Source organism: Episyrphus balteatus, chromosome 1, assembly GCF_945859705.1.
Source record: "Episyrphus balteatus chromosome 1, idEpiBalt1.1, whole genome shotgun sequence".
Taxonomy (NCBI): Eukaryota; Metazoa; Arthropoda; class Insecta; order Diptera; family Syrphidae; genus Episyrphus; species Episyrphus balteatus.
In genome coordinates, this window is record NC_079134.1 from 25,045,047 (window position 1) to 25,059,471 (window position 14,425).

The window sequence follows — 14,425 nt, forward strand, 5'->3', positions numbered from 1 at the left end:
TTTTAAACATCGAAAATAATTCAGAGTCCAATTAGTTTGCTCAATTGCATTTGTTGTTCAAAGCAAGCATTGAAGATGAACGTTTTTAATTTTTTTAATTAAGAAAACAAAAAGTAAAAAGTCCAAAATATTATTTTTTTGTTTTAGTTTTTAAAATTAATAATATGTTAAAAATATTGATAAATACGCTGCAAGGAAATTTGAATTTAATGTACTGCTGGGAACCCATCAAACTAAAACATTTGCACCCGAACTAGCGAAATGATCTAAGCAGGTTTAAATTTTTTAAAATTCAAAACAATTTAATACGAAGAACACTTCTTAGTAATCATTATCTGATGCATTATGTTTTTTGTACTTCTTTTATTATCATTTATTATTTTATTATGAAACATTCTATTCGCCGACTTTTTGTTGAAAAAAATTCCCTAAAATGTTGGTGACAAATTTTGTTCCTCGTGTCGAGAACTCATTTGAATTCCATGCAAAGAAGATTTTAGTGAAATTTTTTATCTTTGCCAAAGTAATAAACCAGCCACAGAATATTCAAAAATATCGGTAACATAAAAAATTGTTCAGATGACGTGGGAAATTGAAAATTTATGTTTCATTTTCTGTACTGAATATAATAAGAAAAGTGTAAGTGTAAAAACAATTTTTAAATAATAAATATAAAATAAAATGTATTCTTCAAAAAATAAATTGCACGTAAAAACTCGACATTTAAAACTCGTGGAAACTTTTTTTTAAATATTTTTTATAAGGTATTAAAAAAAAACTAAAAAATGAAATAATTTTCAATTTCCGTTTTCGGAAAGTTGAGTTTTCAAAAAAAAAACATTTTTTTTTAATGCAATTAAATCCAAAAATGATGTTTTAAAAAAATTGTCGCATAGTAATTTCGAAAGTTAAATAGTTGAAAGAGATAAAAATTAATTGTTACTCTCATTTGGTGAAAGGAGTGTTTATGGAATTAGAATATGCGATCAAAAGTGTCTATACAAAAAAATTGAATGAATAAATATATAAGGTAAAGGGTGTTTTTTGTGAAATAAAAAAATTGGCGATAATTTCCATAGAATCAATGTTACAAATACCTAGTACCTTTACAAACTTTATTAAAAATGTAGTCTTTTCCAAAGAGTATTTTTTAGGTGTAGAGAAAATTTGGGTTTATTGCAAAAGCTAAGTAATAATTGTAACCTTTTCAAATTCGAAAGGGTGTTTTTTTTTTTGGTAGAAAACAAACTGATGAAACACCGTAGTGAAATTTAGTAACAAAGTTCCATTTGAGATAGAAACCAGGAATAAATAAAGAGACTTCATAAAATAATTTTGGTTGAATATGTTAATTCAGTAATAAGTTCCAAAAAGCCAATGTTAAGAATTTTAGTGTAAAGAAGTTCTTTTTTTTTCATGGGATAAATAAAATGAGTGTTTTTTTTTTAGTGAATGAATCAAAAATATCTCCTTATAAAATATACCTTCAAAATTTCTTGCTCGAAAAAACACCTTTTTTATCCTACCCCGAGTCGAACAATTGGAACTATTTAAAACCTATTTTAAATCCAAATATTCTCCGTTTAGATTTAATAGGCCCTAAATATCATCTATTTTGTAAAGGAAATAACCTCTACTTAAGACCTCAAATAGTCGGTTATCGGAAAAAATCCCATTTTGGGTAGTTATTTAGGACCAAAAATATTATCGTTAAACCCTTCTTAGAACCTAAATATTCTACAAAAACTCATTAAGTCCTATTTATTCTACGTATTTCTAAGACTTATATAGGCCTTTTTGTGACTCCGACATGGTACTTATTGTAAGTCCCAAGTCACTTTACGTCTACTAACCCCAAACTTAAAAAAAAAAAAAACAATTTATTTTGCCGCCAAATAATTTTTATTTTTATTTTATCAAGCACTTTTATTTTGTTAAGAAAACAAATATTGTAGAATATCTCTGATTTTGTTTTTATTTTATTTGGTCGAAAAATTTTGTCGCAGGACAGCTGCGTTTTGTTGCTGTTGTTGGGATTTTTAATCCATTTGCTTTCCCTTACAATTAGAGAAGGATATTTGTTGCAAATAATAAAAATTTTTATTGAGAAATTTATTTACAAAAAATAAAAAAATAAAATTACATTGCAAAAATTTAATCAATGAAAAATGTGTGCATCAATTTGTTTTAATTATGTTAAATTTCTTACAAGTTTGACTATTTGGACTTTAATATTAAAATTTATATATGAGGCCAAATAGTCAAAATTCTATAACAAAATTTAAGGCATACATTCTATATGACATTATTAAGAAACCACAACAAACGAACGCGCTCCTCTGAACGTGGTCAGACACGTTCAGAAAAAAGAAACACTCCGAACTACTTATTTATTTATTTTTTTATTTTCATTAAAATATTAATTTTTTATAATTTTTTATTTTCTTTCACTTTTGTTCTTCATATTTATTTCACAATTTTTTATATTACGTATAGGTACATAGGTACGAGTACATGACGTAGCGAACGCTGTTTTTTTTCACTAAACTAATATTATGTACCTACATGTACATTAGTTTACTTTTTATTCAAAAGTTAGAAAAAGCTAAAGAATTAATTTTCTTAACTTTGAACTTTTTTTTATTTTATTTTTTAATACCGAAACCGATCCGCACTCCCGATCGACCTACTTCGAATGCCATATAAAAGTACCAAGTGGCCAAAAAGTTTCCTGTCTGAGCATGAATTTTTAAGACTTAACTAGCATTTGGAGTTTTGAAAGTCTCAACCATTGAATAATTACAAATAGAAGTGACACCGCAGATTACTCATGCGACTATAAGAGTACCGGAAGATAGATGAACTACAGGTTTGCGCCTCAACTATCATGTATTTTCGAGTTGAGTCTTAACTAATAATTTTTTTAAACCTTCATAAAAAAATTAATAATTATTATTATACATTTTAAAGAGCTTATATTGATATAAGTTTTCGTATTTTCAAAAGTCGTATTAGTCTAGAGAACAAGGCCGATGCCTTTTACTCCTACTGGCCTAGGTTCGAATACCGGTAAAATTTGAAATTTTTTTTTTTGCGGAGATTTTTTTTGAGAAATTTAATTAATTTTTATTCTAGTAACGTAAAAAAAAAAAAAAAACAATCTCAATCTCCCGTCAGATTCGAACCTGGGCAGGTAAACTTAACAGGCATGCACCTTATCCTCTAGGCTATCTCCATTTTTTGAAATAGGAAAACTTTTATCCATATGTATAAGCTGTTTAGGATTTGATTTTGGGTTGCTGGATTTGCTTTTGGATTGTTGGCTTTGCTTTTGGATTGTTGGATTTGCTTTTTTAATTCAACGCACGATCTATTTGTAATTATTCAATAGTTGAATCTATTGAAACTCAAACTTTTTTAATGTTCTTCATGTGCCTAGAATGTTTAACCCCTGAATTTTTACTCTTTAATCTAGGTTGAGACATTGAATAATTACAAATAGAAGTGGACACCCAGGGAAACTTCCGCTGTAAAATTGTAGTCGCTAGTATCGTGCGTTGAATTAAAAAAGCAAATCCAACAATCCAAAAGCAAAGCCAACAATCCAAAAGCAAATCCAGCAACCCAAAATCAAATCCTAAACAGCTTATACATATGGATAAAAGTTTTCCTATTTCAAAAAATGGAGATAGCCTAGAGGATAAGGTGCATGCCTTTTAAGTTTACCTGCCCAGGTTCGAATCTGACGGGAGATTGAGATTGAGATTGTTTTTTTTTTTTTTTTTTACGTTACTAGAATAAAAATTAATTAAATTTCTCAAAAAAAATCTCCGCAAAAAAAAAAATTTCAAATTTTACCGGTATTCGAACCTAGGCCAGTAGGAGTAAAAGGCATCGGCCTTGTTCTCTAGACTAATACGACTTTTGAAAATACGAAAACTTATATCAATATAAGCTCTTTAAAATGTATAATAATAATTATTAATTTTTTTATGAAGGTTTAAAAAAATTATTAGTTAAGACTCAACTCGAAAATACATGATAGTTGAGGCGCAAACCTGTAGTTCATCTATCTTCCGGTACTCTTATAGTCGCATGAGTAATCTGCGGTGTCACTTCTATTTGTAATTATTCAATGATTCAACCATAGAGGAAGGAATACCTAGAGACGCGACTTCGGTTGGTTTTTCTCTTCCACCCTACAAGCTGCAATGAGAGGAAAAACTCTACAGTGCTTATATGTGGTAGTTTTCCCGTGCATTTTAAATGGCACCAACACATTCAACTGTGGAGTTGAGCTCAAAACAATTAAAAACAATTTAAGTGCTCAGTAGGAAATAAATTCATAAAAAAATAATATAATAAATTCAAAACACGAACCTTTTTTTTTTATTTCTGTACATATTTATTGAAAGGTGGGTGTCTAGAGTGAGCTATTTGAGCTATTCAAGTTCATGTACAAACCAAAATCATGTTTAAATTAAAAATTTGTGAGGACATCTACTGGTGAAAGGAAGGTATTAAACGAATTGTACTTTTCACACGTATTCACAGATAGGAAAACAAGAGAAAAATAAGAGAGATTATCTGAAATTAAATTTGCGGGTGTTTTAGGTAAGGGGGGTACGAGTCGGCTCTCTAGGTATTCCTTCCTCTATGGATTCAACCTAGCTTAAATAGTGTTGATAGTATCTACCAAGTTTAAAGAGCCTAATAAGTACATAGTAAGGTCTAAGAATGTGGACACAAATAGAATATTTAGGATTTAACTAGTGTGTTCAGTTTTAAAAGTCGTAAATCATCAGTCATGAAGGTTTCACAGGAGATACTGAGTTTAGCAAGTATACAAAGTTCTAATTTAGGTTCATTTTAAGATGAAAAATACTTAAATAGATTCTATAAAGTACTTTGAGTTTTAAATTCGTACATAAAGTTGGACTCGGGACTTGACTCCTATTCTTATATAAAAATATTTAAATTACTAGATTTCAATTGGGTACCATTTGTAAAAATGATTTTTGATAATAAATACTTATGTTTCCTTGACCCAAAAACACACCCTTTCGCCAAATATATTTTTTAAGAACCACGTTGTTCTATCGTTATTTTTATAAGCAATGCTCAGAAGAAATAGCTAGTTGCCCTCAAACAGTTCAACCGTAGCACTCGCGCTTCCAGGAATGCTCATCAGTTTACCCTCGAGTCCAATTTCAGACGTACCGTCAAATACAGAGATTCTTTCTTCAGCCGCACTACGCGAATGTGGAACGCATTACCCGCCTCTGTTTTTCCATCCCATTTCAAGACTCAGGACTTCAAAACTAATGTACATCGGTATCTCCTTTCAAACCCCTCCCTATTTTTCTAATGCTCGTACTGTGTTCATCATAGATTAATCCCTTTAGTGCGCGCTCATTATAATAAAAAAGATGAATAAGCTTTTGATAAATAAACAGTTTTCAGCAATATAGTTTTTGTGAATATCTCGGCTTCAGGATATCCTAGAACAAAAAATATACAATTAATTTTTATCATTTCCTATCGATTTAGTGGACATTTTTTTTTTTTTTTTATTTGTAGGTACAAATAAAAAAAGAAAAAATCAATTTGTCTAGTTGTTGAATTCAGTTAAGGATTTTTTTTTTTCTATAAAAAGTTATCAAAGTAAAATTTCCAAGCTCAGCTTTTTTAGTTATAGTCGGAAAAGTGACCATTGAGTTATTTTGTTCATAAATTGCCAAGTGTCAAAAATCGTGTTTTTTACGATTTCTGTCAAAAGTAGGCCTCCTATCGATATTTTTATTTTTATCTCTTACAGAAATGGTTGGATTTTAACAAAACTTTGTTAAAAATTACTTTTTATACAGGGTGTTCCAAGAGTTAACGTCGAAACGAAAACGGTAGATAGGGCAGGTGGTGACAGTTATCAGAAAAATAATAAAAAAAATCGCTGCCATATATTTTGTGAGTTATGGGCATTTGAATAAAAGTCGAAAAAATAGTCACCCTGTGACGGTTTTTTATGTGCCGTGACTACAAATCTTAATTTTTCTCATTTTTTTCTTTTGTAACGGAACCTTGAATAACCCTGCTACCAAATGCTGCAGCTGCATCAATTTTAAAGAAAATTTCACTTTTTTGCCCAACTAAGTACTAAAAATGCTTACATGATTCTAATTCAATGTAAAAACAATGCACTACGATGTTTCGGCAAGTTACCTTAAAAGTTGGTGTACTTCTCTTTTCAAAATGGTATAACATTTTTGAGAATAATCCATAAATAACCGAGATAAAATTTATTTTCTTAAGAAATACGACTTTTTTATTAGGTATTTTTTCCATATTATTTTAGTTTTGTACCCTTTCAGAACTTTTCAGAATACAAAAAACTTAAATAATATGGAAAAATAACCTAATAAAAAAGTTGGATTTCTTAAGAAAATAAATTTTATCTTGGTTATTTATGGATTATTCTCAACAATGTTATACCATTTTGAAAAGAGAACAATGCAAAAAGTTAATATTCGGATCTTTGACAAATTTAATTTTAAATAGTCTATTTTTAATCAAAAAAGTTACCTTCAAAATTTTAGAATTTTGAAAAGTTTGGAATGCAGTTATTTAGATCAAAACCTTTTTTTTTTAAAGATTATGTAGAAAAACTAGATATACTTTTGCTTTAGAAAATATTGAGATAAATTGAAAAAAAAAAAAATCAAAAAAAACGATATTCCGCTTAATGACAGTAATATTGGCGAGAAGTATTTTGATGTTCTTACGAAAATCATCTTATGCTTTTTTTCGAATTTATCTATGAGCTATAAGATTTTGTATTTTATTTTAAACCATATATTCAAGCCAAGAATACGGAAGACCTGTATCGGGAGCTAGATGAAATTTCTTCCCCGACTGCTGGTGCTATTCAAGAGCTACGACAAAACGTGAATAAGGGCGCAACCATCTTCAAAATAGCCGCTCAAAGAAGAAAAAATGCTCAGGAGATCTGTTCGGCAAAGTTTATTAACAATGCTCAAGGCCAACTACTTGTGGAAAACGAAGAAATCCTCCACAGGTGGCGACAGTATTGTGACGAACTTCTAAATGAACAATTTCCAAGGCTACACTTTCCAATAGCTTCACCTAACTTAAGCGAAGTATCCGATGTCACAGTCGAAGAAGTTAGTGAGGCTGTAAAATACTCCCAAAAGGGAAAAGCTGTTGAAAAAGATGGGAGAAATCGGGTCTAGATGGCTCATGGTTCTTGTTTCCAAGCTTATACGAGGTGATCGAATGCCTAATCAATGGAGGGAAAGTTATCTTCTTCCAATATACAAAGGGAAGGGTGATACTCGAAGCTGTGATAATTACCGTTCGATTAAGCTGATGTCACACACCATGAAGATCGTTGAGCGAGTCTTGGGTAGCCGACTGCGAAAAATAATAAGGCTATCTGATGACCAGTGCGGGTTTGTTGCGGGTAAATCAACCACAGATGCAATCCAGAGTATCAGAATCATTATGGAAAAACATCGAGATTCCTTGGAGGATTTGCATGTGGTATTGGTTGATTTTGAAAAAGCATTCGATCGACAACCACGAGATCTGATATGGGTGGCCCTCAGACAACGAGGAGTTCCGGAAACCTATGTGCGGATAATTATGGACATGTATGATGGAGCAGTTACTAAAGTAAGATGTGCAGCTGGAGTCACCGAAGAATTCGAAATCACAGTAGGTGTACACCAGGGAAGCGTCTTGAGTCCTCTGCTCTTTATTACCGTTCTTGATTACCTGCTTCAAGGCAAAGTGACGGACCCAAAAGTGCATCAGTTATTCTTTGCTGACGATGGAGCCATCATAAGTGAAGACCCGATATCCCTGCAACGAGCACTTGATGTATGGGTGGATGTTCTAGAAGGTAGTGGGTACCGCATAAGCGCGAAAAAGACAGAATACCTATGCTGCCCATTTTCTGATCCACACAGGCCTATTCCTGACATTTATTTGAATGGTGTAGTGCTTCCCAAGTGTGAAAAGTTTAAATATCTGGGGTCTATGATAAATAACGAAGGTACTTGTGATGACGATATCAATCATCGCGTAAGCGTAGGGTGGATGAAGTGGCGGGAAAATTCTGCTATCTTCTGTGATCGAAAAATGCCCCCTAAGCTGAAAGGAAGGCTCTACACCGCAGTTGTGCGTCCAGCACTCACATACGGTTCACAATGTTGGACAATGTACAAAAAGTATGAGAGTAAGTTAACGGCAGCTGAGATGAAGATGCTTCGCATGACAGCAGGAGTAACAAAGCTTGATAGAATTAGAAGTACGAAGATCCGAGGAAGCCTTCATGTTAAAAATACCATCTCCCAAAAAATTGAACACGACCGACTCAGTTGGTATTGCCATGTTCAAAGGAGAGATCCTGAGAACCCCGTCAAAAAAGCAATATCATATAACGTTCCAACACGAAATAAAAAGAAAGGTAGGCCTAAAAACTCCTGGTACAAGCAAATGCAAAAACACCAGCATTCAGTTGGCCTCAGAAACGGAACAATACAAAACCGGGAGGCTTGCCGCCGATTTCTGAGGTCAACCCGGCGAACCCCACAGGCGGATCACTAGTGTGAAGCAGTAACGTGGGAAGGTTATGATCCCCTCGACATCGAGATCATAACAGCGCCGAGAAAAAAGGAAGAAGAAGAAGATTTTAAACCATATGTAGTAAATTTCGTTTGATAACTGCCTTATTTTTATTCAGTAGGTAAACAGTATAAATATAGTTAAAAAGTTTTAACTGGTATGTTATCTTGCTATGGTTTTTAAATACATGAACTTTTTATATTACAATACGTTTGGGAGCTATAATGTTTGTATTTTGTTCAATTTAACATAGTTCACAGAAAAGTCCTTAAGAAATATTCCTTTTCTTATGAATTTACTTTCGATTAGAAACGAAATATTACAAGCATTCCATTTAAAGTAATATCGATAGTAAAATTTTAAAATTAAACCTCTTCGTAAATATCTCTTTATAACCATAAATAATTTATTTGTGTGGTTCCCATCAAGAATCTCAAATTAAATATCCATTTAATTTAAATAATTTAAAATGCAGACATAGTTTTATTAAAATTCTTCTTTCAGTGGCTTGAGATAGTTTACACAGCATAACAAATCTGAGCTACACCATCAAACCTTGCTATTATATTAAATATTTCGTTCTATAGAAATCAAGAAAATTCATCCTTTTCTCTGTAAATTTATCCATTTTATAAATGCAATAACCCTTAAAAGAATTCAATCTATTCCTGGTAAAATTAAATCTATTTTTCTTCTACCGAATATTTCAAAAATTAAAGTAAAAATTTATTCAGAGATGAAAAATAATATTTAAAATTCTATTCTCAAAACAAAAAAAATGTTTTTTTTTATTTATAAAATATCTAAGCTTTAAGTCTGATAAATGTCTTATTAATGTCCTTTTCAGTGCGTGGCAAAAATATCATCAGTATATTGGCAAAGCAACGAGGAGAGTGTCGAAAGTGATAAACATCAAAGAATACCAGTACTCGAGTCAAGAGAAACAGTTGTGCCCAAATCACGCCTACTTGACAAAACACTTGAAGGTAAGTGTATAGTAGTCGTCCCATTCTTAAATCCTCTTTAATCATCTACTATTCTAATAAAAGAAAAAAAAAAAAAAGCTCAATGTAATATCAAGAAGTCCTCTTCTTAATGATCGATGATACTTCTTTTATGATTCAAGGACTAATCCTCCAATTTCATTTTCTATTTTTTTTTCTCCGTCTTTCTCTTCTTGTCTTTTCAATTTCTCTCGCAACACTCGCAGATGGAACGATAAAGGATAAAAGCAGTAGCAGCAGCAGTAGCAATAGTGGTAGTAGCAACAGCAACAGTGGCAGTAGCAGCAGCAGTTCCAGCAGTAGCAGTAGTCTATATTATAGTAATCATTTATATTTAACCATCCAAAGGATGTCCTTTTACGCTCTGCCAATTTTAATAGCCCTCTCACAGCATGACATTATGTCTTACCAATTAATTAGTCTTCATCGCAGATAACAATAAATTTGTAATCGATTCGAATTAAGTGAAATTTAATTGTAGCACAACGCTGCTGCTGTTATAGCTCTAGCAGGACATCACACACAGCACACATACAAAAAGACAAAAGAGATGTGTGTGTGTTTCTATAATTTAGGCCATTTCTATTGTGGGGGTTGCATAAAATAGAATAAGGATGAGCTCTGTGAAATTACAGGATACCTGGTTAGAAAAAAAAAAAAACAAAAACAAAAACTAAAAATTAAATTATATGTATTTGTAAATTTTTTGTAATTGTTATTGCTTGAACAATAATTGCATTGGTAATGGTTATGGTGAGCCATGAAATAAGTTTAATTACATATACGAGTTATAGCTCTAACAAGGACGTGTGATGATGATTAATTCAAACATATTGTGATGATGGATGGAGACGATATACAATTAAAGTGACATTCTCAATATAAATGAAGGATGTCCATGTGAGAGTATATGTGTGTGTTATAGTTGATTTAATTTGTTTTGTATAAATTATTGTAGCAGAAGAGAATAGAAAAATCAATTTATTTTGTCAGAGATTTAGGAAAATTAGTTCCAGAGAAAAAATGAAAAAAAGATTAAAAAGAAATTTATGAAAATTAGTGTCCTCTAAGAAAATTCTTCATTTTCCTCAAACTTTAGGAAGAACTAAAAAAAAAAAAAATTAATGCAGTTTATTCCGAAAGAAAATCGATCGTTTGCATTTGAAAAATGCATGTTTGTAAGAACTTGAAAGATTCTCATTAAAACTAAAAATAAAATTTATAAAACTAAAACAGAAATTGATATAATAAATTAAAAAATATAAATAAAAATTATAAAAAATAAAGTTTAATATTACAAAATAAAACTTAATTAAAATTCTTAACAAAAAAAAAAAAAAAACTAAAAACTTGTAAATACATATCTAAAAATACATATTGATTCTGATGTTGTAAAAATAAAAATAGAAATCTTCTGTAAATAGCTTTCAATTATTTAAAAAAAATTAATTTAAAAAACTTTTCGAAATTGTAAATAACATTAAAAAAAAATAAATAAAAGAAAATTAATGAAAAAAAATCTTCTAGTTAATTATATTATTAATTATGTAAGAAAACTCTCTTATGTACGCATATCTTATCTTAAAAATAAAAAATCTACTTAAAAAAATAAAAATAGCTCTTTGACTATTATACTATAAAAATAAGAAAAAAATAAAAATTAGAAATTTATTTATTATTGTAGATATAACATATCGATAAAGAAAAAAAAAAAAATTATAAAATATCAGAACAAAAAATTGTTAAATTACTGGAGAAGACTATATATATTATATTAAAAAATAAATTCTAAGTTTTATTTGTTTATATTTAAAAAATAAAAAAAAAACTAGTATTTAGTAATTTAATTTTGTAAAAATGATATGACAAAAAAAAAAAAACAAATTGCAAAAACTCAGAAAATATATGACAATTTTTTCGGTCTTACTTATGAAAGTGATTGTGTTTTTATTTTATTAATTTTATAGCTTTTTATTATAAATTGGTAAGTATACTGGCGTACATTACCTAAATGTTTATCAGAAATATCATCAAAAATAAGAGAATTGGGCTTAAAATGAACACCTGTAACAGTTTCAACCCATAATTTGAAAAATTGCCAATTTTGGAAGAATTTGTATGTGATGTCATGTGATCCGTTAGTTAATTTAAAAAAAAAAAGGAAAACCCAAGTTTCACTTCTGGAAAATCATTAAAAGTCCTTTATCGCCAATTTTTAAGTAAATCGCTTCAGTGCATTGTGTATTCTACTTTAGCTCGAGAAATAGATAGACAGGCAGAATTACGGGACCCCATTTTTTTAGATTTCCTTATCTTCGCAATTTTATATAAATGTATACTTTATACTTATATACATATATATATATACTTTTATACTTTATTTCGATATTTTTCTCAGAATTCTAAATTTTCTTTAAAACTAGTGCCTATAACGCTAATAATAAAGTGAGCTTCAATTGATTTTTTATGTTCACTTTTTAATGACATATCAATTTTTTTAAATTATTTTTAGCAATTATTGCAATTATTGCAACAATAATTTGTGTTTTAATATTCTATGAAATTTTGTATGTAATCAAATTTTTTTTACTATAAGCTTTAATATTCTAAGCAACTTATGTTATGAACTTGTTTTGTTTGAGTGCAATTAGTTAACAGGGTTAAGAAATAAAAAGTGAAAAATATTATTTAAAATTGCTTTCCTTGCATTAATTGAATCTAAGTTACAAAAAAAAAATACAAAAATCCTGCCATCTAAAGTACTTCTCTTATTTTTTGAATTTTTTTGGTGTGCTGAACTCTAATCCAAAGTCAAAAATATCCTATCAGCAGTGGCGTATACAGAAAAATTTTTGGAGGGGGCTGGAAAATTTTTCAAAAATTTTTTGCGCTTTCCGAAATTCGAACGAAAGTAAATTCAAAACACTTTTCAATTTCACGTGAAATGAAATATCAATATTCTTCATTTCGATCGGTTTCGAAAACTTTATAATTGCTTCTAACTGTCAAAACTGAAGGATCTTCCATATTTATTTTGTTTCTTAAGTGAAATTTGTGCAATTGCAGATTCATTGAAAAAGGCCCCCAAATTCACGAACAGAAACATAGTGAATTGAATTCGAATCGAAAATCTAAATGAGTGAAAAAATGCAGAACACCTATTTCACTTTCGGCAAGTGAATAGGCAAAAAGTGAAATGCAGAACGTGAAAGTCTCAAAAACTAATTTTGAATGAAATTCTTATTGAAGTTTAATCCAAAATATATATGTTTTTTCGTAATATATTGCTGGTTTAGTCCAAATCGGAAGCGCAAACTGCAATTTTCTTAAGGAAACATGTTGGCCACTTTGAGATTTTGAGATGTCGAAAATTTCTATTTCCAATATCTTTGAGAAAAATATTATTAAAAAAAAAGTAAATATACCTACTTAAGACGATCAAATACGGCGTTTTGAGATTGCATAAGAAGTCTTGCAAAAATTTAATGGTGATGATATTGGAAGTCAAAATACTAAAAAAATGATCTAAAGAATTCGAAATTGGACTAAAATCCGAAAAAAAAATTATCCCAACCCTCATCGTCAGCTAAGGCTCTTACTCAAACAAAACCAAACAGCCGTTTGAGTATTTGGAGGGGGCTCGAGCATCTGTGCTGCCTTTAAATGTCTAAGATTTACGAACAAGTTTCAGTTAATCATGTACATTATGATGAAATCAGCTAAATAAACGCCACTGCCTATCAGCTTCCGTTTTTGAAATATTACCGTTAGAAAATGGAAAAAAAAAAAAACGTTTTTTCTTACCACTTAACATCAAAAGTGGTAAAAAAAAATTTGAAGACATTTTTTTAAATATAAATAATAACGGTTTCCATAAGAACTATTTTCCTTCTTTGAAGATTTGTTTAAATCTTTTCAATATCTTTTTTACTGCCGAAGATATCTTAATGAAGTAAGGTCCATTTTCTTCACTCGGAGTTGAACATAACTTGAGAATTTTTAATATAAAAATTCTCAAGTTTTGTTCAACTCCGAGTGAAGAAAATGGACCTAAGTGAGTTTGGCTTAATTTATCAAAAAGGGAATTAAAAGGTGATATCTGTTTGATACATTTCAAGAAGCCAAACATTTCGAACATTTAAAAATATACCGAAAAGATTTAAAAAGATCTTGAAAGATGAAAAAGAGTTCTTACAGAAACATTTAAAAAAAAATGTCTTCACATAACAGCATATCCTCAAAAGAAGTCAAAAAACGTAATTTGGTTTAAGTACTTAAACCTTATTTCTCTAAAACTTATCTACTTAGCTTACAAGAATATCAATAGATTTCTATGCTATAATAAATATAATTCCATTGAATTTGTTTATTTTAATAATAATATTTTTAAGCCAAAACAAAATCATTTTACTGATTTGTATTTAAATCAGTTATTACCAGAAGTGGGCCTAATTTTTATAATTTCTGATTATACAATTTAATAAATTACAAAGAACTTATTAGTCAAATTTCACCAATTGATGTGATATAGAATTTAATATTTAGTTTTTGTATAATCCTCTTTTTGATTTTATCCTAAATTAATAAGGCTCAAAATTTTGTTCCTAAATTAAAAACCCTCTCACCTTTCTACATTATATTTTAGTGGAACTACACTATGATTTATAAAAATGAAAAGTCTGCATTTTTTTTTATACAACACCATAAATAAAGCTTCTTACAAAATTAAATGTTTTTCGATAACAATTATTTTAAACTGGTGACACAATTATTAAACA

General features: G+C 29.6%; 1 pseudogene; it reads left to right on the top strand.

The window, feature by feature from the left end:
• Positions 1–10,870, top strand: part of LOC129913469 (uncharacterized) — a 150,406-nt pseudogene extending 139,536 nt beyond the window's left edge.
• The last annotated feature ends 3,555 nt before the right edge of the window (positions 10,871–14,425 follow it).